The sequence below is a fragment of the Crocodylus porosus genome, unplaced genomic scaffold, assembly GCF_001723895.1.
Source record: "Crocodylus porosus isolate Cpor-Errol unplaced genomic scaffold, CroPor_comp1, whole genome shotgun sequence".
NCBI lineage: Eukaryota > Metazoa > Chordata > Crocodylia > Crocodylidae > Crocodylus > Crocodylus porosus.
The window spans coordinates 5,961,072-5,983,477 of record NW_017728886.1 but is presented as its reverse complement, the minus strand read 5'-3'; the positions used below and the strand labels follow the sequence as shown (position 1 = coordinate 5,983,477).

At 49.8% G+C, this 22,406-nt stretch overlaps 1 protein-coding gene and 1 long non-coding RNA gene across 2 annotated transcripts in view; one reads left to right on the top strand and one right to left on the bottom strand.

Annotated features, from left to right (window-relative positions):
* PTH1R (parathyroid hormone 1 receptor) overlaps positions 1-22,406 on the bottom strand; it is a 136,703-nt gene that overhangs the window by 89,330 nt on the left and 24,967 nt on the right. The gene's annotated exons all lie outside the window — the stretch shown is intronic.
* On the top strand, positions 4,506-14,443 carry LOC109306383. Its single transcript, XR_002099967.1, has 3 exons — positions 4,506-4,523; positions 7,963-7,970; positions 13,808-14,443. It is a non-coding gene; the product is annotated as an uncharacterized LOC109306383 (long non-coding RNA).

Below are 22,406 nucleotides of genomic sequence, written 5' to 3'. Positions count from 1 at the left end.
CTCTGATCATGCGCGTGGCTCTCCTCTGGACTCTCTCAAGCTTCTCCACATCCTTTTTGAATTGTGGAGCCCAAAACTGGACGCAGAACTCCAGCTGCGACCTCACCCAGGCCGAGTACAAGGGGAGAATGATGTCCTGGGATTTGCTTGAGAAGCATCTATGGATGCAAGCTGGCATTGTGTAGTAAATTACTGCGCAGTAAGCCGGAATAGGCTGGTGTCTACACGTGCAGGCTTTAAAGAGCATTGAATTTAAAGTGCATTAAAGCTGTGTGTGGATCATGGGCAACTAGTGCCTCCCAAGCCTGGCGGCAGTGGGGCACGACGGGGGCGGGGCAGCAACTGGTCGCTGAGCGCACCAGCAGCACGGCAGCGATGGTAGTAACAGGACTTCTGCATGCAGCACAGCGGCAGAAATTTCAGGGGAGCACTGGCATTGTCTATGCCCCCCTACCAGCCGGAGCGCTCGCTGTGGGCAGGGGGGGCATGTGCCCCCCCAATACTCTCCCTATGCATCGCCTATGGTGTAGACTGACTTGGGACTAAAGTCCTTCCTTTCAAGGTTTTCTTAGTTGAGGGAAGAGAAAAAAGTCGCACCATATCCCACAAGTGCTGCAGCCTCCATATTCCCCTGATATGGCCCCATGCACCCCTCAACTAAAGAAAACCTTGACAGGAAGAAGAGTTTGTGATGAGGACACCCTAAAACAAAATGCGACTGAGCAGCTTTTAGTGCTTCCACAAATTGCTGATCAGAGGCACTTCCAGCAACAGCAGAAACATTGGGAGAAGTGTGTGGCTGCAGAAGAAGCGCCCTTCGAAGGAGATTAAGCCGAAACCCTTGTAAATCAAATATGTTGTTTCCTACAGCATCAGTCTTGATACTTTTTGAACAGCCCTTGTCTGTGTGTGTATACCCACACACACACACATATATATATATGTATGCACATACATACATACGTAAATACATATATATACGCACACAGATACATACATATATAGATACATACACGTATGTGTGCGTATATATACACACACACACGCACAGTGTGTATGTGCACACACCTATGTCTGTATATATGTGTGTGTGTGTATGCGTGTCCATGTGTGTCTGTATGTATATGTGTGTGTATGTTTAAACAAATGTCTGCTTCCTCCAAAAGCCATTTTCTGCTGCACAGCCAGTGGAGAGAATTACCCTAAGAGGTTTTTACAATGTGCCTCATTTGCTCAGCGGGGGCCTGCAAAGTTGAGCAAAGACTTTTCCCTGTCGAGCACTCGATGAGTCCCAGGTATGAAAACCCGTCCCCCACTGCCAGTCAGATCCTAGTCTTTCTTCTGTGGCTTCCACACCCCCCCAGGGCACTTGGCATCTTCTAAGAGCTGCAGACCTGTTAATCACTAGGACCAATGAGGGGTTTTAATCCTAGTTCAAAGGCAAGTTGAGAGCCAGCCCCTGACTGTGCCACTCAGGGAAGAAGAATCAGCTGGGTAATGAGCAGGTGATTTTGCGGTTATATGTGCTAGTTAGGAAAACGTCGGAAGTGATTAAGGACAGAAGCAGAGACAGTCTGTCATATCTGAAGGTGGGGGGGACAAGGTGGCTGGAGGAGTACCTTTATTCTTGTAACAGCACATGCACTAGCATAGCAATTAAATCTGTCTCCTGCAAGGCCTTAAAGAAACAAAGTGGCATAAATAAGCATATCTTTGCATACTGATTGGCGAAGGACTAGATTTTGCCAGGTGGCAGGTGCTCACAACTTGTAAGGGATTCAAGAGCAGGTGCTAAGGTATTGTGCTTTCATGTCCCAGAAAACAAATACCACCCCCATCTCCCCGGCAATATGAGAAGGAGTTACTCTAACCTATTCCATATCCTTGAAAAAGTCATGAGAGCTGTTCTGTCCATAAGGGAAGAATAGTGCGGGGTTTTTGATTATGTACAAGTTTTACCAATCCCCCCGTCCCCCCCCCCAAAAACCCAAACAACCTACAAACCCAACCTATGTACCCCAAAAATACTTGTGGGAGTCCATTAAAAACTGAAATGTATTATCTTTTTTAGTGAAAACATTGTAGTTTTTCGCAGGAAGGAAGGAAGGAAGGGAAGGAGGGAAAGAGGAAGGCAAAGAGGGAGGGAAGAAGGAAATGAACCTATTGGTTTTGTTGATTTTTCTTTTCTTGAAGGAAACCGAATTTCTTGTCTGTGAATAAGCCGAACTCCTCCGCCTCCGCCTCCGCCTCCGCCTCCGCCTCCCATGAGAAGCGGCTCCCAAGGCCAGTCTGAGGTTTGCTTTGTTTCCAGAAGGTCTCGGCTTCATAAGACCCATCAATGACCCATCACGTTGGCTTGGGGTCTGGTTGGCCCAAGGGTCCAGTAACTGGATAAGTGGAGCTCACCCATCCATCTCCCCCCGCCTCAGATGACAAGGGCTACCAGCCTGGGCCAATTTGAGGACCAGTCCCACTCTGACTGACCGCAGTAATATGGCTTGTGGCCAGTTCAATGGGGCACTTAGCCCAGAGAGTCTCCTCCTCCTCCTCCTTCCCTCAACCCAGCTTGTTCCAGAAACTCCCGCACTGGTTACGAGCCCCCCACCCAGAGGCACAGAGCGTGCACGCACACGGAGAGAAGTTGGGGCAGTTTCTCCCCAGCCAGGGCACACGTTGCAGGTCTCACTGGGGTGCTGAGGTTTCTGCGTCTGGGCCGATGTCCAGCTTTCGGCAGAAGAAAGTCACTTTTGCTTTGCCAGTTTTAATACAGATGAGGCAAGGGCAGAAATAGAGGTGCCTTAATCAAATCAGACCCCGTCCCATTTTTCCCCATTCGGGGCATTACTGATTCCCTCGATTGTTTTCCTTGACTCCGAATTTCCCTAGCTGATTTCCTGTTTTGCTTTCTAATAATTATTTCCCCTGTTTAACTCCCTCAGGCCTTAGATCCAAGTTCAGCTACTCTGCTGGTGCGTCTGTGCTTGGAAGACAAGCTGGACTCAGATGCCTTGCCTGGCTCTCTGTTAACTGCAGCAACTCAAGAAAGACCTTGGTGCTAGTGCGGGTAGTGAAATGAAGCCTGCAGTGATAGATGTTATCATTTCAAGATGCTCCCTAACAGAAGGAGTCGGCAACTGGGAGATGGTCCCTCAGGGAGCTAGTTCATTAGAGACAGACAAAGGGTCTGCAAAGGTCACCTAATGCACCACATTTAAAGTTTGTTTTTTAGTTCTCATTCATTGCATGCCGGTATTTACTGCACTAGAAAACTCTCTGCTGAATGTGCAGCTCTGGGCAAAATAAAAGAAACTAGTGAAATGTTTGGATGCATAACGCTGGGATGCAGAATAATATGGGAGACAGGGTCAGAATGGACTGCCAAGGGGATCAAGCCAGCCCCTTGCTATGGCAGCAACTACATCATATAACCCCTTCAGTAAATGGATAAAAGCTCTATCTTAAAAGGAGTTTTCTTCTCCTTGATACCCCCATCTAGAGACTGTTTCAGAAGCTCATTTCCACTTCTGGCTAGAAACCTTCTCATTCCCAGTCTACATTTATTCAGAGCCAGCTCATACGAATTTCTTCTTCCAGCAACACAGGATCAGGAGCTGACCATCTCATCTGACCCCCCAGCTCAAGGCTGGTGTAAAAAAATTCCTTTTTTACACCATTGCAGCCAAGTGTTTGCTTAGCCCTGTGCAGTACATAATGCTTATATTGACATGAAGGTGGAAGCCTCACTTGCAACCCTCTGCGTGGTGTCAGCTGCACCATCTTGAAGAGGATATAGAAAAAGTGCAAAAAGGTCAAAATACTGGAGAAACTCTCTGGGAAAAGGGACAGGAAGGACTGGGCTTGTCACCTAGGACAGGAATAAGAGGTGACATGGTAAAATTTCTGCGTGATGGTAAAATTTCTGCATGCAGCCCCCCTGCACTGTGCCTATTGTCAGTTGGACAGTCCTGGTGGCAGACTAGAAACCTCTGTTCTCCCTCATCACACAAGAAAACACAGACATTCAATGAAATTTGAAACGGCGAACGCTCCTCTGCAAAGCACCTCTGGAAACGTGGGGGGACCCATTGCAGTGGAAAGGCAGCCAGCCCCTGGATCTGCAAAAGGGATCCGTACAGTGCATGTGACACTTGTCTGAAAGTCTGGCCTATAAGGGAAATGAGGCTGAATGTCGGGTGCTGAGGGCTTTTGCAAATCTGGACCTTGTTCAGATGCTTAAAACTGGGAGCTGAGCTCCTCTGAAAATCCATCCCAGAAGGCTCTCGACATTATGGGCTATCTAATGCATAAAACGTACAAATTGGGTGGAAACAAAGGAGAGAAATATTCTTGTTCTCTCTACTTATGGTCTCAGTGTTGTAATTCTAGTAGATAAAAGCAACCTTTAAAAAGACACCTCATAGCTCCCCTTAAAATTAACCTCTCAATGGGTATGCCTGCACATGTGCATTACTGGACAGTAACCAAAATTACTGCTCAGTACAAGTGCATGTCTACACATGCATGTTGGTACCACACAGTAAATAGGGAGACTTATGCTGACTTGAGAATAACTTTGATACGTGCATCCTGCCAGGATCAAATTTACACCCAATTAGTTACTGCGCGGGAACGCACATGTAGACGAGTTATTGTGCAGTAATACTGTGTGTGTGGCCTGACTTGGGACTAACTTGAGTCTTGAGTCAGTCTGCACACAGCGTTAATGCGCTTTAATGCCTGTATGTGTGGATGCTGGCCTATTCCCACTCACTGCGCAGTAAATTACTGTGCTGTAAATTTAAGCCAGCATAAATACATGTGTAGATGTGCCCAATGTGTCGTTCATGGCGCATGTACTTAAAACTCTGACACGTTACTTCTCTCATGGCATATCCAGGAGTTATGGAAGGGTAAGATGTTTTACATTCATTGCTGATAAACCTCTCAGTGATACGGTTGGAGTGTCGCTGTAGTCATGATCGTCCAGGAAATGCATGAGAGGCAAGGGCTGTGGAAGGGCAGTTGTTGCTCAAAAACTTGTCCAACAGCTCTTCCAACTATCCAGTTGGTCCAATAAAAGATATCACCCCCTGCCTCTTGCTAATTCCCTGGACCATCATGGCTGCAACAACACTTGAATCCTACATGAGCTGAGGAAATGATCAATGACAGACAGTCCTGTCTAGAAAGACCCTTGAAAGTCCTTCTAGACCCAAGGAAGGGCACCTAGTGCCCCAACAGCTCTTCCAACTTGACTGTTGGTGCAAAACATCACCAAAAAATCCTCGCCTCTCCTAAACTTTTCAGCTACATGCTGATTCTCAAACTTTTACAGCTGCTGCTGGGCATGGGAGGCGGGAGATAACTAACACCTTATTTTCCGGGGCTGTTCCATGCATTGAAGACAACAGGGCCACCTCTCCCAAGGGATAATGCACTGTGATCCGTCCACAAGTCTCTTTGGCATTGTACACCACCCTGCCAAGCTCATAACCTTGGCTTGTGCCCTGAGAAGTATTATAGGGAGGTATTCTGGGGACAGGAGAGCAAGGAAAACTGGCAGTTAAAAAAAAAAGAGGGAAATTTATGTCTCAGTGGCTCTGTTAATCCTCCATCTCTGCCACCCTTGAAAGCTCTTTAGCTTTTTGGAGCTGTTTTTATTTTCAAACCACTGTCAGGAGCTGTGGATTCATGATTCATCAGAGGAGGATGTTGCTCCTCTTAATGGAAATGTAATAAATGCAACTTGTCACCACCAATCCTAATGGGTTTTTTGTTTCCCCTCCACTTGCCTCAATGAATAAATACCTGCATTCAAACTGGTGTGAAATGTTCTCATACCTGAAAGCTCCCTTTGCCTCTCATTTTGTTTTGGGATAATACAGTATTATACTTCATGCCAGAAGCAGTCCCTGAATGAGGATGCCCAAGTACATCAAGGAAATGCCTCCAACGGTTCCTGTCATCCCATGAGAAAGTTCTTCTGTCCTCTCCTTCCTGAACGATAACCAGATTTGTAAGAGGACATTGGGTCTGAAGCCAGACCCCAACTGCGCTAGTTTGCAGCAGCTGGTATCTGAGCCGTGTTCTCGGACCTGCAGGTGCTCCAACCCTCCCCGTGCCACGGACGTCTCATCTGTCAGCCCTGGAACAGAGGCTCCCGTTCTTAAAAGGGAGGCGAGTGGTATATTTTCCTGCCATGCTTTCAGCTCTTCGATTTCTGGACATGCCAGAGTAAAGTAGCGCTGGGTGAAGGTCTGCAAATCGGTGCGGATGAGCAGGTCTGCCCTGAACTGCAGAATCCATCAGGGAACCCCAAGGCGGGCTGCATGCTGTCTTCAAGGGGCTATCACTGCATGGCTCAGACAGCTGATGGACTGAAAAGCCCAGCTATTTTAGGGGAAATTCACATGATCTGCTTTGTGGCTTCTTTGGGGTTAAGGTTGGGAACACCAATAAGACCGGGGCCCATCGGTTCACAGCCACACTCGTCCTGCCTCTGGTTGTTGCAGGTCTCCAATGCAAGCAATGTCCATGCTCAATATTACTCAACCTCTAGCATCACAAGGGTTTGAACTAGTTAAACAGTGGCACATTTTTAGCCCAGAGAAAGTTGCAAGATCACTGACTTGGGGTATCTCTACTTGCACCTCTTCTCCATGCACAACGTGGGCCCTTTCCCATCTTGTTTTGGGGCTGGAAATATTAGCATCAGTCTTGTCATCCTTTGCAATCCATTTCCGTGCATGGGGCACAGTTTAGTCCAATGCTGTCGTCTCCAGCGGACAGTCCAGAAAACTTGTGGTGTTGCACAGGACAAGATCCTCAACTAGTAGAAATAGGCCTCTCATACTTAGATTCATAGAAAATGAGAACTGGAAGGGGCCTCAGGAGGTCCCATCTAGTCCAACCCCCTGCTCCAAGCAGGACCAGCCCCAGCTACATCATCCCAGCCAAGGCTTTGTCTAGTCGGATCGTAAAAACCTCCAAAGATGGAGATGCCACTGCCTCTCTGGGTGACCCGTTCCAGTGCTTCAACACCCTCCTAGTGAGAAAGTTTTTCTTAATATCCAACCTCAACTTCCCTTGCTGCAGCTTGAGCCCATTGCTCCTTCTGCCTCCGCTGAGAACAGTCTAGCTCCGTCCTCTTTGAACCTCACTTCAGGAAGTTAAAAGTTGCTATCAAATCCCCCCTGGGTCTTCTCTTCTCTTGACTAAATAAGCCCAGGTCCATAAGCCTCTTCTCACAAGTCATGCTCCTTAGCCCTCCAACCATTTTTGCTGCCTTCCATTGGACTCTGTCCAATTTGCCCCCATCCTTTTTGTAGTGGGGGGCCCAAAACGGGACACAGGACTCCAGATGTGCCGAATAGAGGGGAATAATTACTGCCCTCAATCTGCTGGCAACGCTCCTACCAATGCACTAAAATTCAAGGGAGCTACCCCAGTTTAGGAAGCCCTACTAAACAATTAGTCCCAGAGCTGCTATATGCCCAAAATAGGATGCATTTAATGGCATCCAAATGAACATAGACGTTCTTGGATAACATTGCTCTTGTAGCTGTTTAGTGACATCCACAAAGGATGGGACATTTGTCTGGACTTGCTGCCAACAGTTCCTGGCAGACGTCGACCCTACTGTGGGATGTGATGGGTTCACCATTCCTAGATGCCATCCCATCACCCCCAGATGACTTTCTATAAGATATGCTCTAGCCTGATTAGAAAACATGGGTTTCCTGGCAGAAGGACTGAGCAGAGTTCCCACGCCAAACAGAGCCCCCCTGACCTTGAAATCTATGAATAGCTCGTGCTAACTGCAAAGATCTGGAACAGATATAAAAATGGCATGATTCGGGACTGAAGCCAGCCATTAGTTATTAGAGATGAGAAAGAAAGCTTCACAGGAGGCAGATTCATTCACGTCTGTCTATGACAGGGCTTCTTCTGCTTTCTCTGAAGTATGTGGTGTTAGCTACTGAGCGGATATCAGATGAGATAGTCTATCAGTCCGATTTACTCCGGCAAGCTCTCATTGTTGTAATTCTTCGTTGTGAGGAATGACCTCTTCGGCCGGTGATGAGGCGTGCAGTGCTGCTGTCATGGTTGTGTAACCCTCGGCCTGTTTCTCAATGGCAAACGGCACTTAATTAGCCCATAATGAGAACGGAAGCAGAAATCGGAAGGCCAGCCCAGAAACACGGCCTCTCTGTAGAGGAAGACATCTGCAAAGTCGGTCATTGGCTATTGAAAAGGACCCTCCACCAGAAACCTTGTCCCCTGGCAAAGCTGGCAGCTCAAGGCAGAAGCCAAATGTCTTTAATCATAAGCACAGTCAAGCATAGGAGGAGAAGCACATGGAAGAAGCAAGGGGAATAAGACAAACCAGCCTGCTTCCAGCCTCTCGCCTTGAAGGAAACCTCTTGGTGACTCTAAGAAGCAGGTGTCACCTACTGCACATCTCCATCTGTTTAACACCTGGGTGTATACGGCCATGTTTACCATGTTCCCGTGGGCTGTTAGAGATTTTCTGGGCAGGAATTGAGAGCATAAGTGCATAACAAATCTATTCAGCTCAGGCAGCTGTCCAAAGGGCTCTTAGCTTTCCAGATGCAAAAAACGTTGGTGATTCAATCTCCCTTGCAACATACTGGCTGGTTTTGATGCCCCAAAACAGGGTCACGTGGGCGAGATCCTTCTTAGGGGACCTCTCATGGGTACACACCGTGCTAATGATAACTGCCCGTGTTTGTGCAGTGCCTTGTGGCACTCTGCAAACTCTCTGAACAAAGGGCAATCCAAGGGGGCTGGGCCTGCTTATTCACCGTCGAAATACCTGCGTAGGGTGGAGCAGCAGTTTAACAACACCTGCCAAGACTACGCAGCCACTTGGGATGGGAAGAGAGAAAGAATCGTACCTGGCACTGAAACTGGGGAGGCAATTCAGTGAGACGGAGCATTGTTAGCCAAACTGGAAGTTGTCTTCGACCAGTGATTCTCAACCAGCACTGTGGGGTGCCTTGAGATCCTTTCAAGGGTGCCGGGGGGTACCACGCCATGTTAGCACTGTTAGGTGTGCCAGCATGATTCACAAGATAAGCCCTGAGCTTTCAAATAGAAACCTGTAGTATTAAGAACATCCTGCCCTGTTGTGGGCTTTCTGAGGTCCCTGCAGCAGAAGAATTGCTCTAATATTTTTCTGCAGCCAAACAACAAGTAAAAACGAAGAGCCGGCATTTTCCAGGGAGGGACCTTCAGTCTAACGAGGGCTTCCTAGAGTCTAATGAGGGGGTGTCTTGAATCTAAGGATGCTGGGAACCCTTTGTCTTGGCAACCTAGTAACATGAGCTCTTAATCATTATGGGCGCGTCTATATATGTGCTTGAATGTGCATTAGCTTTTTTTAATGCACACTAAAATGGCACATAAAAGCATGCTTTTTACTTAATGCACATTAAAATAGGTCAATGTGCACATTAAAATAGGATAATGCGCATTAAGCATCACTTTAGGAAGCATACTCTTTAGTTAATGTGCATTAAGACAGGCCAATATGCATTTTCCCAGTACCTCATAATGGAGGTACTAGATTTAACGTGCATTAACTAAAACACATTCATGCACATGTAGATGCACCCTAAGTGGTTAGGGTCCTGGTTTTAGGCCTTTTCAAAAGGCAACACCACCAGGTGCCCAAGAGCTTCATTTTAGGATGCTCTTCAGACTGAGGCAAATGGAGGCGTGTTCCCCAGTGAATCATCCTGGAGTCCCTAGGGCAGTTCTGCATCTGAGAGGCAACTGGCCTCCATGGTGCACAGCTTATGAGATAGATACAGCAGCCTCCCAGCCTGTGCAGGGGCACTTGCAGCCAGAGGACAAAATGCACGATGCCATCATGATGCAATGTTGTGTGCCCCAAACAAGATGGGGCTTGGTGGTGTCAAGATGACATCATGGCATGATGTCACCTGGTTGGCTATGCAGTGGCTTAGCCTCTGTGAATGTTTTCCTCTAGTTGTTGAGCTGAGCTAAAGGGACCTCTCTGTTAGTCCAAGTGGAAAAGGCTAGTGCTTTTGCTGGTAAAACGCCACCCACTGTGCTGACAGGGATGGAAAGAGGTACGTGGGACTGCATTTGCCCCCATAAAAGGTTTTCTAGCTAAAAATAAAAGGGAAGTCCCTTTGTACCATATACCCCTTGCTGGCTTCATGAGGGCTGGCTGCTTTAGCAAAGCCCAGCACTTTGCAAAAACACTCAATGCAGACCCTGAAAAAACCATGCCATAGTTACCCTGGACCAGCTAGGATGGCACTGTATGAATCCCAGTGGTTTCTCTTCACAAGCTCTGGTGTGAGCGGTCTTCTTCTACTGACACCATTTTGCATTTCAGGGTCCAGCCAAAGCATCATGCCCAAAGCCAAACCCAGCCAGAAGCATTCTAGGGGCCAAGTCCTCAGGTGTCCGCTATTGACTTCAGAGGAGCTATATGTATTTCCACTAGCAGGATGTGACCCCAGTTGGTCCCCCATAACCTTGCTCATCACATATTACCCAACATACCAGGACTAGCGCTACCCACACTCCTGCTTCGGCTTCTAAAACACAACACGGTGAGCACCACTAGAGAGCTCGCAAACTTCATAAAGGGGTATGGCCCTTTTCTGACACACTCTGGTATCTACACCCACAAGTCAGCTCCAGATGACCCCAAGAGGTTAAATGAAACGCAGTCAACATCGTTGCAAATCTGGCTTAAGTTTAGAACTTGTAACAAAAGCCCTGAGGATGAGACAGTGGCCTGGTGTTGGGTTTCCATCCAAAACTTTCATATGGTTGCAGGCGGCTGGGACAGGACAGTGCCGGCCTGGGTGGATTCTAGGAAGATCTCCTGCTGAGCTGGCGGCGTGTCAATGAAACGTTGGTTTTTGTGCCCTGAAATGAGTCTTGTGGCCATATTCTGCTCAGGGACATGTCTCCACAGCTCCTGCAGACTTTGTGGAAAGCAGTACATGCACATCTCAGGGTAGGATCTGGCCCTTGGTGCATGCCATGGCAAACCTAGGTAAAAGCATAGGTCCCCATGCTAAATGTAAGGTGAAGGTTGAGCAAACTGTGCCGCTGCGGTTTCCCAATGGGACGGGGTATGGGTGGATCTAATTTGGGATGGAAAGACAGCAGTTCCAACTTGGCCAGCCCTGGCCGCACCAAGAATAACTCAAGGAAATGTCTATCCGCAGCCCAAAATATAGACAGTTCTGCCTACATCACAGTACCATTCAGGTACCACCTGCCCCAGGGATCATGGGAGACAGCCTTATCATTGATAAAGGAAAGAAGAGGGAAGGAGAGAGCATGGAGAAGGGAGACTGCATGAAGGGGAGGCAATAAAGAGGAGGAAGGGAAGAGAGCCGGGTAGCTAGACAAGAGATAGCAGGGTGTGATAAAAGCAAGGGTTTATGGGAAGAAAAACATGTGTGGGTGCTCTGGGAATCCAGATATTCAGGTTTTGTTTTTTACTAACTTCCTGTGGGACCTTGAGCCAGTCTTTTCTGCTCTCTCTCGTCCCCTCATATTTGTTCTCCCACCACCCTCCATCTGTCTTGGCCTTTAGACTCAAAGGCGCGTCTACACGTGCATTAATGCACTTTAGTTAATGCGCATTAAATTGAGTACCTCCATTGTGACGTACTAGGAAAACGCACATTAGCCTGTCTTAATGTACATTAACTAAAAAGCTTGGGTTTTAAGTGCCCCTTAAAGCACATTAGCTTATTTTAATGCGCATCAACTAAAAAGCCCTTTTGTTTCGTGACGCTTTAATGCACATTAAAATAGGCTTAGCACACGTGCGGGCGCGCCCAAAGCTCTTTGGAGGACAGCCGGCCAACGCGCCGCTCAACCCAGTGCCAGCCCAGCTGACAACTTCTAAATCATACCCATAAGCTGGGGAGGAGGAAACAATTCGAGAGGAAAGAGGAACAAGGGGAAAAAGCTCTTCTGACGACACGCCCTGCGCTTCGAGGGCTTCTGCCTCCTTCAAAACCTGAGAGAGCAAAATGGATTTGTCACAGCTCTGCCTTGCTCCTTCTGGTTTCATTTAGCCTCGTGTGTGTGTATGGAGAGGGGTGGGACGGAGGTGGGGGGGAAAATAGGGGGAGGCGGGACACCGGCCTTCACCCGGTACTTTTCTCAATTGGAAACAAATGGGAGCTCTCAGTTTTCCATTCACTGGTTTTATAACAGTTTGAAATTAGGCCGATGATGCGCTTCCTCACCAACACCATCTATCTTGGGCTAATTATACAGGCTGCACTAATTGCGGGAGCTGACAGAGAGGACCGCAGCATTCCTCGGCTGGATTTAAAGGGAGCTCAGCGGGGACGCACGCTCGCGTTCCCTCGCTCTGGGCAATTATGCTCCTGAAAATGATAATTAGAAGCTTGAAAGAGAGCGGGGCCTGGCAAGGAGCACGTGTTCCCGTCCCCGGAGCGGAGCAGGGGGCCTGGGAAAACGCCATGTAAAAGCAAGGCGAGACTTGGGAGCGAGGCAAAAATAAACCTGGGGAATTAGGAGGGGGAGGAACAGATTCCTCAGGTCGCCCCATCTCTGGCAGAGCTTCCCCCCGATAAGATAAAATATCTCCTCTGTGCCCTGGCACTGTTTTGTGGGTTTGCTTCTTGCTGCGGCCCTGAGAAAACAGACAAAATCTAGGGGAAACCAGACAAAAACCCTGCTGCAGAATGAACGGACCCAAGAAAAAGGTAAGGGACTGAGATGCGCAAATGCGGGTAGAAGAACACTTTTCACAGACCAGCCCACCCACTTCCTGACCTCACGGTACTCCAGGTCCAGGAAAATCGACAAAACACCTTCAAAAGACTGGGCCTGGGAACAAGGGGTCATAATTCGACTGGATCCCCAAAACCAGGAATTATATACAGAGGCTAACTATATGGCTCATTATCATCTACTGCTCTTCTTCCTGCACACAAAGACCTTTTCCTCTCTTGGATTGTCTTGGTCTTCTTACTGCAATTCTCTTGTCTTTCATCTTATCCTGATAATGTCTTTTCAGCTCATGAAATATTGCTTGCTTGCTGATTTACAAGCTGTCTATCAATCTATCTATCCACAACCAAAGTGTGTCTGTGTACGTGCGTGTGTGTATATGTATGTGTGTATACATACATACATATGTATATATGTATGTGCGTGTGTGTGTATACATGTATATATTTATACACACACACAATTTACATGCATGTGTGTGTACATATACGTATGTATGTATGTATCCACACACACACTTTGGTTAAGTTTATGAGGCGCAAATCTGCCTTGCCTTCCATAAACGACGTGTGCCCTCAGTGGCTGGGGGGCCATGGCGGTGGCAGGAGCATGGTGGTGGTAAATGGGGAATTCCCACAGATGCTGCCAGCGCTGTCGGCGATGGGGGGTGGGTGGCAAGCGCCGACCAGGGGTTGACAACCACCCGCAGACGCCGCTGGCAGCACTGGCAGTGGCTAGCGGCGATTGCTGACCGCCTGCAGATGCAACTGGCCGTGTTGGCAGTTCCTTTTCATAGGGGGGGACCACCATGCTCAGGGGGTGCATGTGCACCCATGTGCACCCCCTACACATCGCCAATGCTGCCTTCTATTTGACTTCAGACTAACACAGCTACTTACTTCTCTTTGTCTTTCTGCAGCTCTTTCTACAGGTAGGTTTGGCCTCATCAGCCCCTGTTTTGTAGCAACAGGGCCTACACCCTTGTTAGTCAGCACGTCTATACGTGCATTTACGCCAGCTTAAAGTTACTGCACAGTAAGTTGCTGCCCAGTAAGTGGGAACAGGCTAGTGTCTACACGTGCAAGTGTTAAAGCGCATTAACGTTATGGGTGGGCTGATTTGGGACTAAAGTTATTTGCAACCTTCTGCATTCCTTGTATTTACCTCCAGAGCTTTTCACAGGCTATTGCTCTATTCCCTACTTAGCTCTGGCTGCATCTGCTTCTTTCTCGGTCTCAGTGAAGGGCTCTTTGTGCTCAAAAACTTGTCTAAAATCTCACCCAGTGTACCCATTTCACAGCTAGGGCCCCAGAGACTATGTGGCACATCCAGGATTACACAGGAAGGCTCAGGGACTGGAATCCAAGTTTCCCTCAAAATCTGAGCTGGGAAATGTGATGCCTGAACCAGCTCCTGACTCATGCATCACACACTTCATCATTGCACCTCATGCGGTTGTTCACCAGCCAGCGGGCTGGATGCCTACATTCTCCACCTGGCTCCATCACCGGTATGATGTGTGACACTGGGCATGTCTGCTCCTCTGTTCATGCTGTGAAACCCTAAATGAGGCACTGAACACCTCCACGGTACAACAGAAGTCCCTGTCCAAAAGAGCTTACCATTACACACACTCCTCTGGTCCGTCCTGCCACCTGCCTGCACCTGTCATCTCTTGGTGGAGACCCAGAAGTCTCTGGAGAAAGCACTGCCTTGTCTCTGTTTGCATGGCCCCTAGTGCAACCGGCCGTCATCTGTGGCTGAGGCTTGTAGAGGCCATCATAGGATGAATAATATACACAGGGTGTGTCTACCGATGCGCATAACCAAAATTACTGCACAGTACAGGAGTGTTTCTACATGTGCACACCCGTACAGTGCAGGAAATATGGCGACTTATGCCGACTTGGGTGTACATTTGATACCTGCATCATGCCCAGTTAGTTACTGCACAGTAATCCACATGTAGATGTCTTACTGCACAGTAACACAGTGTGTGTGGACTGACTTGAGTCTATCTTTAGTCCCAGGTCAGTCTACACATAGATTAAAGTGTTTTTAACACGTAATGCCTGCACATTTAGACACCGGCCTATTCCTGCCGGTATTTAATCCAGTAAGTTACTGTGTAACTTTAAGCTGGAGTAAATGCACGTGTAGACATGACCATTAACAAGGGTGTAGGCCTTGCTGCTACAAAACAGGGACTGATGATGCCAAATTTACCCTGAAGAGGGATCTGGGAGTAACAGAGGGGGAAAAAAAGAAGCTTTATTCCCTTTTCCCCTCCCTGTGGGCTCAACAGAGGTCACCACCTTTGCTCATGCCAGGACTGGCTGCCAGGAGCCCCCGTGTCAGTGGATTTGGGGACAACAGAGCAGGCACTTTCCAATCCACTGTGGAAAGTAACCCCGCTCCAGCCCTGACCAGCCTTCTCCACCGAGGCGTGGGCCCCGAGGACAAGGCAGCTCCCGAAATGCCCTGCTCAAGGCTTAAGGGGGTTTGTGCCAGGAAGGCAACTGTGCAGTTGGCCACCTCTGCTAAGCCACGTGGGAGAAACAAAGGCCGGGGAGGAGCGGAAAAGCCATGGAGGGGTTAGCAATGCATCCTCTCAGACTCCTTCTGCTGGGCCCAGGGCCTTGAATCACATGGGGGCAGCTTGTCCTGAACCTCATGGGAACCGGGTGGAGGAGTTTCCCCCTCCTCACCTCTGCCCAGTCTCTGCTCCCGTTTCGGAGGCAGCAGGAGCAGTGCTTAGTGGTTTGCTGCCATCTATGGCCAAGAATGAATAGTGCAGGAGCAGGTAGAAATGCAGGGTGGGCCCCATCCAGACTCCCGGGTTCATCAGGGTCCCTTCCCAGCACAGCCGGTCTAGGGAGCAAGGGGAAGGGCTAAGGGGAGACCTCGCCTCGGACCCAGCCTCCCTCACCCAGCCAAGTTGCTGTCTGTGGGCCGTGGTACCCCAGAGGGAGCGGGAAAGCATTCAGGCCACCAATAATTGCTCCCAAATGCTAGCAGAGGGTAATGAATAGTGGCAGGTTGGCCTTTGGGAGCAATGCCATACAGCTGCAGGACAGCCAGCAAGTCAGCCTCCTCCAGCAGCGGGGGAAGAGGGAGATAGAGAGGGAGAGAGGCATCCTTTTTAAGAAGGATCCCCCCGGATAAAATAAGCCTCTACCCTCTTAACTGGCTTTCCAGGGCCTATTTTCTCCCTCTTTCCCTTTGCAGGATGGAAGAAGGCCTGGGAGTTAGCAACCACAAGCTCTCTTGCCCTGATGCTTTTGGGACTATCTTTTTTTTCCACCTGAGCAATAGTATGTAGCATTTATCCAGCTGTTTGGACACAAGCGCCAAGTGCTTTGCAGAGGAAAGTGACTGGCCTGATGCCCATTTCACAGCCTGCAAAACTGAGACCGGAGGAGGGGCAGCGACAGGTAGCAGACAACAGCTGGCAACCAGGCTTGCTCTCGGCTGCACTGTTGCTCTGGGGGATTCATTGCCGGAAAGCAGAGCAATCAGGCACTACTGAAGGGGGTCTCAGCGCCAGGAGGGGTCTGTTTGCAGCCGAGAGGGGCTTGCGGAGGGGAGAAGGGGTCTGTCCAGCCCGTGGGGCGGTTCTTGGCTGAATGAGAGCATCCCTGTTTGGGGCAGGGCAGCGGGGAGAGGGGGAAGGAGTGTGCAGCTAACTCAGAGAGGAACGAACTCTCCTGTTTCGGCCTGATTTTAACATTGGCAACCAGCTCCTCTAATCCAAAGCCATCTGTGATCAAACCAGATTCATCGAGGGGGTTTTATCCCAGAAAACCTCAAGCCTGAAACACCACCAAAACGCAGCCCCCTCTGGGGTGAACCCGGCGCTGGACGCTACAGGAACGCTACAGATCAATGGACCAGCAAATGGAGACCACAGCAGCAACTCACAGGTGTGCAGAGAAGCAAAACAGATTTCCATAACCCATCCAGATACCAAGGCCTGGCTTTCTTACTGCTGTTTGCATGGCAATTCACGGTGCCAATATCCCCAAAGCTTTCCAGCATCCTGAGACTCACGTAAAAACCATCAAACCTTAACAGTAAATTGTGGACGGCAGGGTAGAGGTGCAGTGTACCGATGAACAGGATCAGAAATGCCCGAGTTTCTGTGAGCAAATGCTCACTGTGTCTGGAGCTGCGGAGCAACACGCACTCTCTGATCGGTGCCAATGTCTTTTCGGTCATCTTTTGGTGCTTGTGCCTTCAGGCTTCTTGTTTCTAAGGTTTTCTCTCCATGTCTCAGAGGATGAGAGAGAAAGAGAAAGACAGAGAGAGAGAAAGGGAGAAAGAGAACGGGAGAAAGAGAAAAATAAAGGGAGAGGGAAATAGAGAGCAAGAGATAAAGAAAAAGAGTGAAATAAGAAGAGGGGAAAAAGAGAAATAAAAAGAAATAGATAGATAGATGCTGGGTGCCAGCATCTTTGATCTACACTCAGATGTCGACAGGCCTACTTTGGGACTTAGTCAGGCCTGTTACCATCATACCTGAGCTCCCCGTAATCTTCATGCGTTGTGTAGTTTTAAGAACAAAGTAGACAAACACCTGTCTAGAAAGTTTTCAATAGAGATGACCCTGCCTCAAGCAGGGGGTTAATAACCTCCTGAGGTCCCTCCCAGCCCTACTTTTCTCTGATTAATTCATGGCCCTTTACAAAAACCGTTAGGAAGGGATATATTAACAACTGAGGCACACAGGGAATGTCTCAGGGCTTGTCTATCCCCTGGCATCACATTTATCATGGTGGGGCCGTGCTCTGGTACATCCCACTCCAAGCCCAGAAGTACTCCAGTAACTTTAGGGTCATCCCCAGTTACCGTAGACCAAAGCCATCACAAAGGGCTGTCCTGGATCATCTTCCCCACACTGCCAAATCTGGAGGATGCAACCACTCTAATGTGGACAAGCCCAGATGATCCCACCCAAGGTCACACACATGGAAGAGGGAGGAACTGAACCCAGGGCTGATGTGTGCTGGGCTACCCCCTGGACCAACCTGTCTTTCTAAGAAAGAGCATCACCAGCTGATAAATGAATTATGGCATCACACAATGAGCATGGAAGAGACAGGCACGTGCCTCACACCCCCTTCTCTGCTGGGACATGCACGTGCATGTGAAGCAATTGAGACCAAAATCTGGAACAGCCTGCCAGCGGAGGTGGTTCAAGCACCTACACTGAACACCTTCAAGAGTAAATTGGATGCTTATCTTGCTGGGATCCTGTGACCCCAGCTGACTTCCTGCCCTTTGGGCGGGGGGCTGAACTCGATGATCTCCCGAGGTCCCTTCCAGCCCTGATGTCTATGAAATCTATGAGAAGATCATGTTCTTCGCACTGCTCGAGCTGCCAGCCTGGCACATCGGACAGCAACAATCGGCACGGTGCCAGGGACAATAGGGCCCTGGTTGATGACTGCGGTTCCTGGTCACCGCTGCCATTCACCAAGCATATCACGGATTGAAAAGGCTGCGTGGAAGGCAGAGAGTGCAAACACCCTACAACTTGTGACAGGCAAAAGCAGGGGGGAGGTGGGCGCAGCAATACCTGGGAAATACTTGGTTCCTAGATGGAAGGGGACTGTGCCCCATGCTAGAGAAGATGGCAAGCCCTCCACCACCCTGTGCTAGTCTGATTTAGGGGGGATATTCCTTCAAGACCTCACACGTGCCCACCAGTCTGACCCTGTGTGGAAGAGCAAGACACTCCGGCTAGAAACCCCTAAGTACCGGCAAGAGCATCAGGACCTCCCAGTCAACCACCTGTCCTGCCCTGGCCTTGCCTATGCTTCAGAAACCGCCCCCATAATCCTTGCCAACCTGATCTGGGGGGGACCCCAGTCCCTTGGAGCCAATGGCAGCTGGAGAGAAAAGGTGAGTGAAGAGTTAAAGCAGAAGGCGTATTTTCTGCATCCCAGCAGGGCTTTGCTTTCTTTGTAAATGGATGGAGAAACTCCCAGGCCTTTCTTTTGCATTCCCATGGGGCATTTAAATCCTTCTCCAAGCTTGCAAATGGGCAAACCCCAGGGAGCAGCGCTGAGCCCATGCCCCCTCGCCGTGGGGCTGGGGACACGCTCCTTTTATTCCCCTGCGGGGAAGAAAGGCTAGTGCCGTCTCGGGTCCGCTGTGCTAGGAAGCCCATGGCATGGCCTAACGCAGCAGGAATGCTTTTAAGCTTGCAGGGCTGTTTATAGATACAGCTCACTGCAACTTGCAGATAAACTCGGGCGCTTGCTCCTGATACCGAGCTATAAACAAACAGCTGGGGCTGCTCCTGCCTCCTCCTGAGATGCAAACAGGCCTCGGTGCGCCGAGGCTGTCCTGGCATTTGGAAACCGATCCCGGGCAACAGCAGGACTCTTGCAGAGCATCTTCCCTGCTGTGCAGGCATCTGGGCCCGGGTGTCCAGCCTTCCCCATGCCCACGCTTTGTCTGGGAGGTGGGATCAGCCCTGATTCAGCATAGCTGGGATGAAATCCCGATTAAAGTGTGCACACTGAGTCTGTGCCTGAAGCCTGCAAGTCCTGGAGTCACATGAGGATGCCAGTGTCCCCGCCTGCATTTTTTCAGAGGCAAAGTCGCCTTTCTTGCCCACAGGGTGATGAAGAAAAGCCGGAGAACATGACCCCCCCGCTTTGCTCTCCTGACCAACTGATATAGTTGCTCCTGCCTGAGTCTGCAGAGAGCCTGAAATAATAGGGTTAGCCCACTCACCTTAGTAGGGTGGTAACTTCACAGCCCACTGCACTGTGGGGCCCTTTTCAAGCACCTTCCTCCCAACCTTTGGTTTTCCTGAAGATCTGCTAGCCCTTTTCTTAACATGTGGGGCTCAGAACATGCGCGTGCAGGCTTATGAGTGCATATACCTGGCTGAGCACATGCATGTCCCTGAGTCTAAGCTGCCTCTCCATGAAAGTGCACTCTTTTTGCTGCACATCTGGATAAGTGTGCAGTCTGGTGGGGCTGGTGCGTGTGCATGCACGTGGATGCACATGTGTGTGCTTGCATGCCGGCTTGTCCTTGAAAGCACCCAAAAGTCTTTGGGTGAGCACACATGCCTTTGTGTATATGTGTGTGTGTGTGTGTGTGTGTGCATGCGCACAAGCCTCCTTGTGAAAGCCTAATATGCATGTGCCAGTGAATATGAGCACATGTAAACATGCCTGGATGTGTGTGCAAAGGTGTTTGTGCAGAACTGCATGTGCCTGCCTGGATACATGCATGCTTATGTGGGCCAGCATGTGGAAGTGTGCAGGCCTCCCCATGCAAGCACTTTGCAAGCACATACCTATGGTTGCAGCATGCCTTTTTACGCGTGAGTGTCGTGAACACGTAGAACATGCCTGCATGTGTGCCTGTGAGTGTGCACATTCATGTGTGAGCATGTAAGTTCACCTGTATAAGCATCTTGCTTGTCTGTGCAAGCACACTTGGGTGTGCATACCCACGTCCGCAAGCACACACAAGCGTGTAGCTGCTCCGAACGCACATGCCTGCATGCATAAGGACAAACATGTGTGCTTGTGTGGGGGTGAGCATACATGCCTATCCGTCCAAGCACCTTGTGTGTGTACGCTTGTCTGTGCAAGCATGCATGTACGTTAGCTTGCATACCCGGCTGTGTGTGCTGACCTAGCGTGCACATGCTTGCTGTGTGCGCGTGCATGTGGGTGCGCCCTCTGAAAGCCCGTGCAGGCCTGTGGCTCTGTGAGCGCTCCCTGCCCTGCAGCCTGCGATCCTGCCAGGGACGGAGCCAGGGCGCGTGCTTCACGCTCCCTCTCCGAGTCAATAGGGGGCTTTGCTAGCGTGGACGGCCACCACAAATGGCCCTGGAATTCTCCGTGCAGCTGTTTGTTCTGGCACCGAGGCAGCCAGGTCCTGAAGGTTTTAAGTCAGTTGAACCACATAAACTTTCCTTTCGGGGTCAGGTTTCAGAGGTATGCGCCGGGGGATGCCCCCAGTGACTATTTCCAGAGCCCGCCCCCGCCCCTGCCCCAAGATTGCCATCATTCCTGAGCGAGGGAGAGGGAAACCTAAGCCTCTCCATCGCAGGAGGCGAAGCGCAGAGGCCTTAAAAGTGATTTACAGCCTTGCAATGTCCCCTTCTGCTGCTGGGCCTGGCGGCAACAACGTGCCCATTGTGATACCAGGCACTGTTGTAGCCCCGGGGACCAGGGCCCGTGGCCCTTCCTCCTTGACTTCCATGGGAGCTTTGCCTGGGCATTGCACAAGGGAAGTCAGGCCTAGGGGCTGTGGGCAGTGCTGCTAGAATCGGGGTGCTAAATCCCAAGGTAATGCAAACTGCGGGTGCTCCAATGAAACCACGAGGGTGACACTGGTTTCTGCCTATCTGACCCCATACTGGGAGTGACAGACTACCAGACTGATGCCCAAACTGGGTGAGCGTGTCATGAGCCCAGGCACCGGTGTCTAGAGGCCTCCGTTTCCCTAGGAGTCAGACACGAATAAGGATGCAGGGTCTGTCTACGCTACTCCAGGGACCTGGCACTGTCCACTCCTGTTAGGATGCCGCGGGGGTCCCCCAGACTCCTGGTCCATTCTTTAGGAGTCTCAGGTGCAAGATCTGAACCTATAAGATGCTGCAAGAGGCACCTAAGAGCTATTGACACCTCTCTTACAGCTGGGCAACATGGGGTAAGCCTTTATTGGAGAGGCCCATTTTAAGATGCAGCTGGGGCCTTAGAGCCGGGGGGGGGCAACACATTTACTCAGCCATTTGACTACTTTGAGGTTTCTTTGGGGGGGCGTTACGGTGGGTTAATGGCAATGCACATGGATTGCAGTGGTGCCAGGAGCTTAATATCGGCCTCTGCTGAAATGCTTTCCTGAATCGGGTCCCCACCAGGTGAAGACACACATAAAAATTGCATTGAGAGTGAGTGATGTCGATAAAAGCTCTTATGAGCTACATCTCCATGCCCCCGTAGCCAGGGAAGTGTAGCAAAACCGCAGCAACCTTAACCCGTTTCATTCAGGTTTCTGGCTAAAGCAATGTATCTCCCTTGTATTACTGCAGATGTTATAGCTGCATCCTAATGGCTCCTACCTGCTTCCCCCTCCCCTTTTAACGCACTTAAACATCATGCTTGTCCACAGCCAAAGGGGATGTTGTCAGTCCCGTCTTGCAGGGCGGGAACCTGGGGCACAGAGAAATAATAAGGGCGTCTTTAGCACAGCAGGGTAGTGCACTCAGACCTCCTGGCTCGCAAAGCCCTTGGCTGGGATGATGTAGCTGGGGCTGGTCCTCCTTGGAGCAGGGGGTTGGACTAGATGTGACCTCCCGAGGTCCCTTCCTACCCTGGTTTTCTATGATGCTATGAAAGAGAGAAGAAGACCGAAGGGATAAAGTTGGAATATTTCTCATACAACATACGGTGTCCTCTGCCTGGTCAGCTGCTGGAAACCGGGGTGAGAATTATCAGCAAGGAAATACAGTAAAACCCTGTTTCTGCCAGTTAAGCTTTTGCCGGGCAAAAACCAAAGTAAGTCTGCATGCAATCTTCAGGTTGAAGGGCGAACTCCTTAGCTGAGTTGCTCACTACAGGGAAAGATCTTTTTTCCCCCTT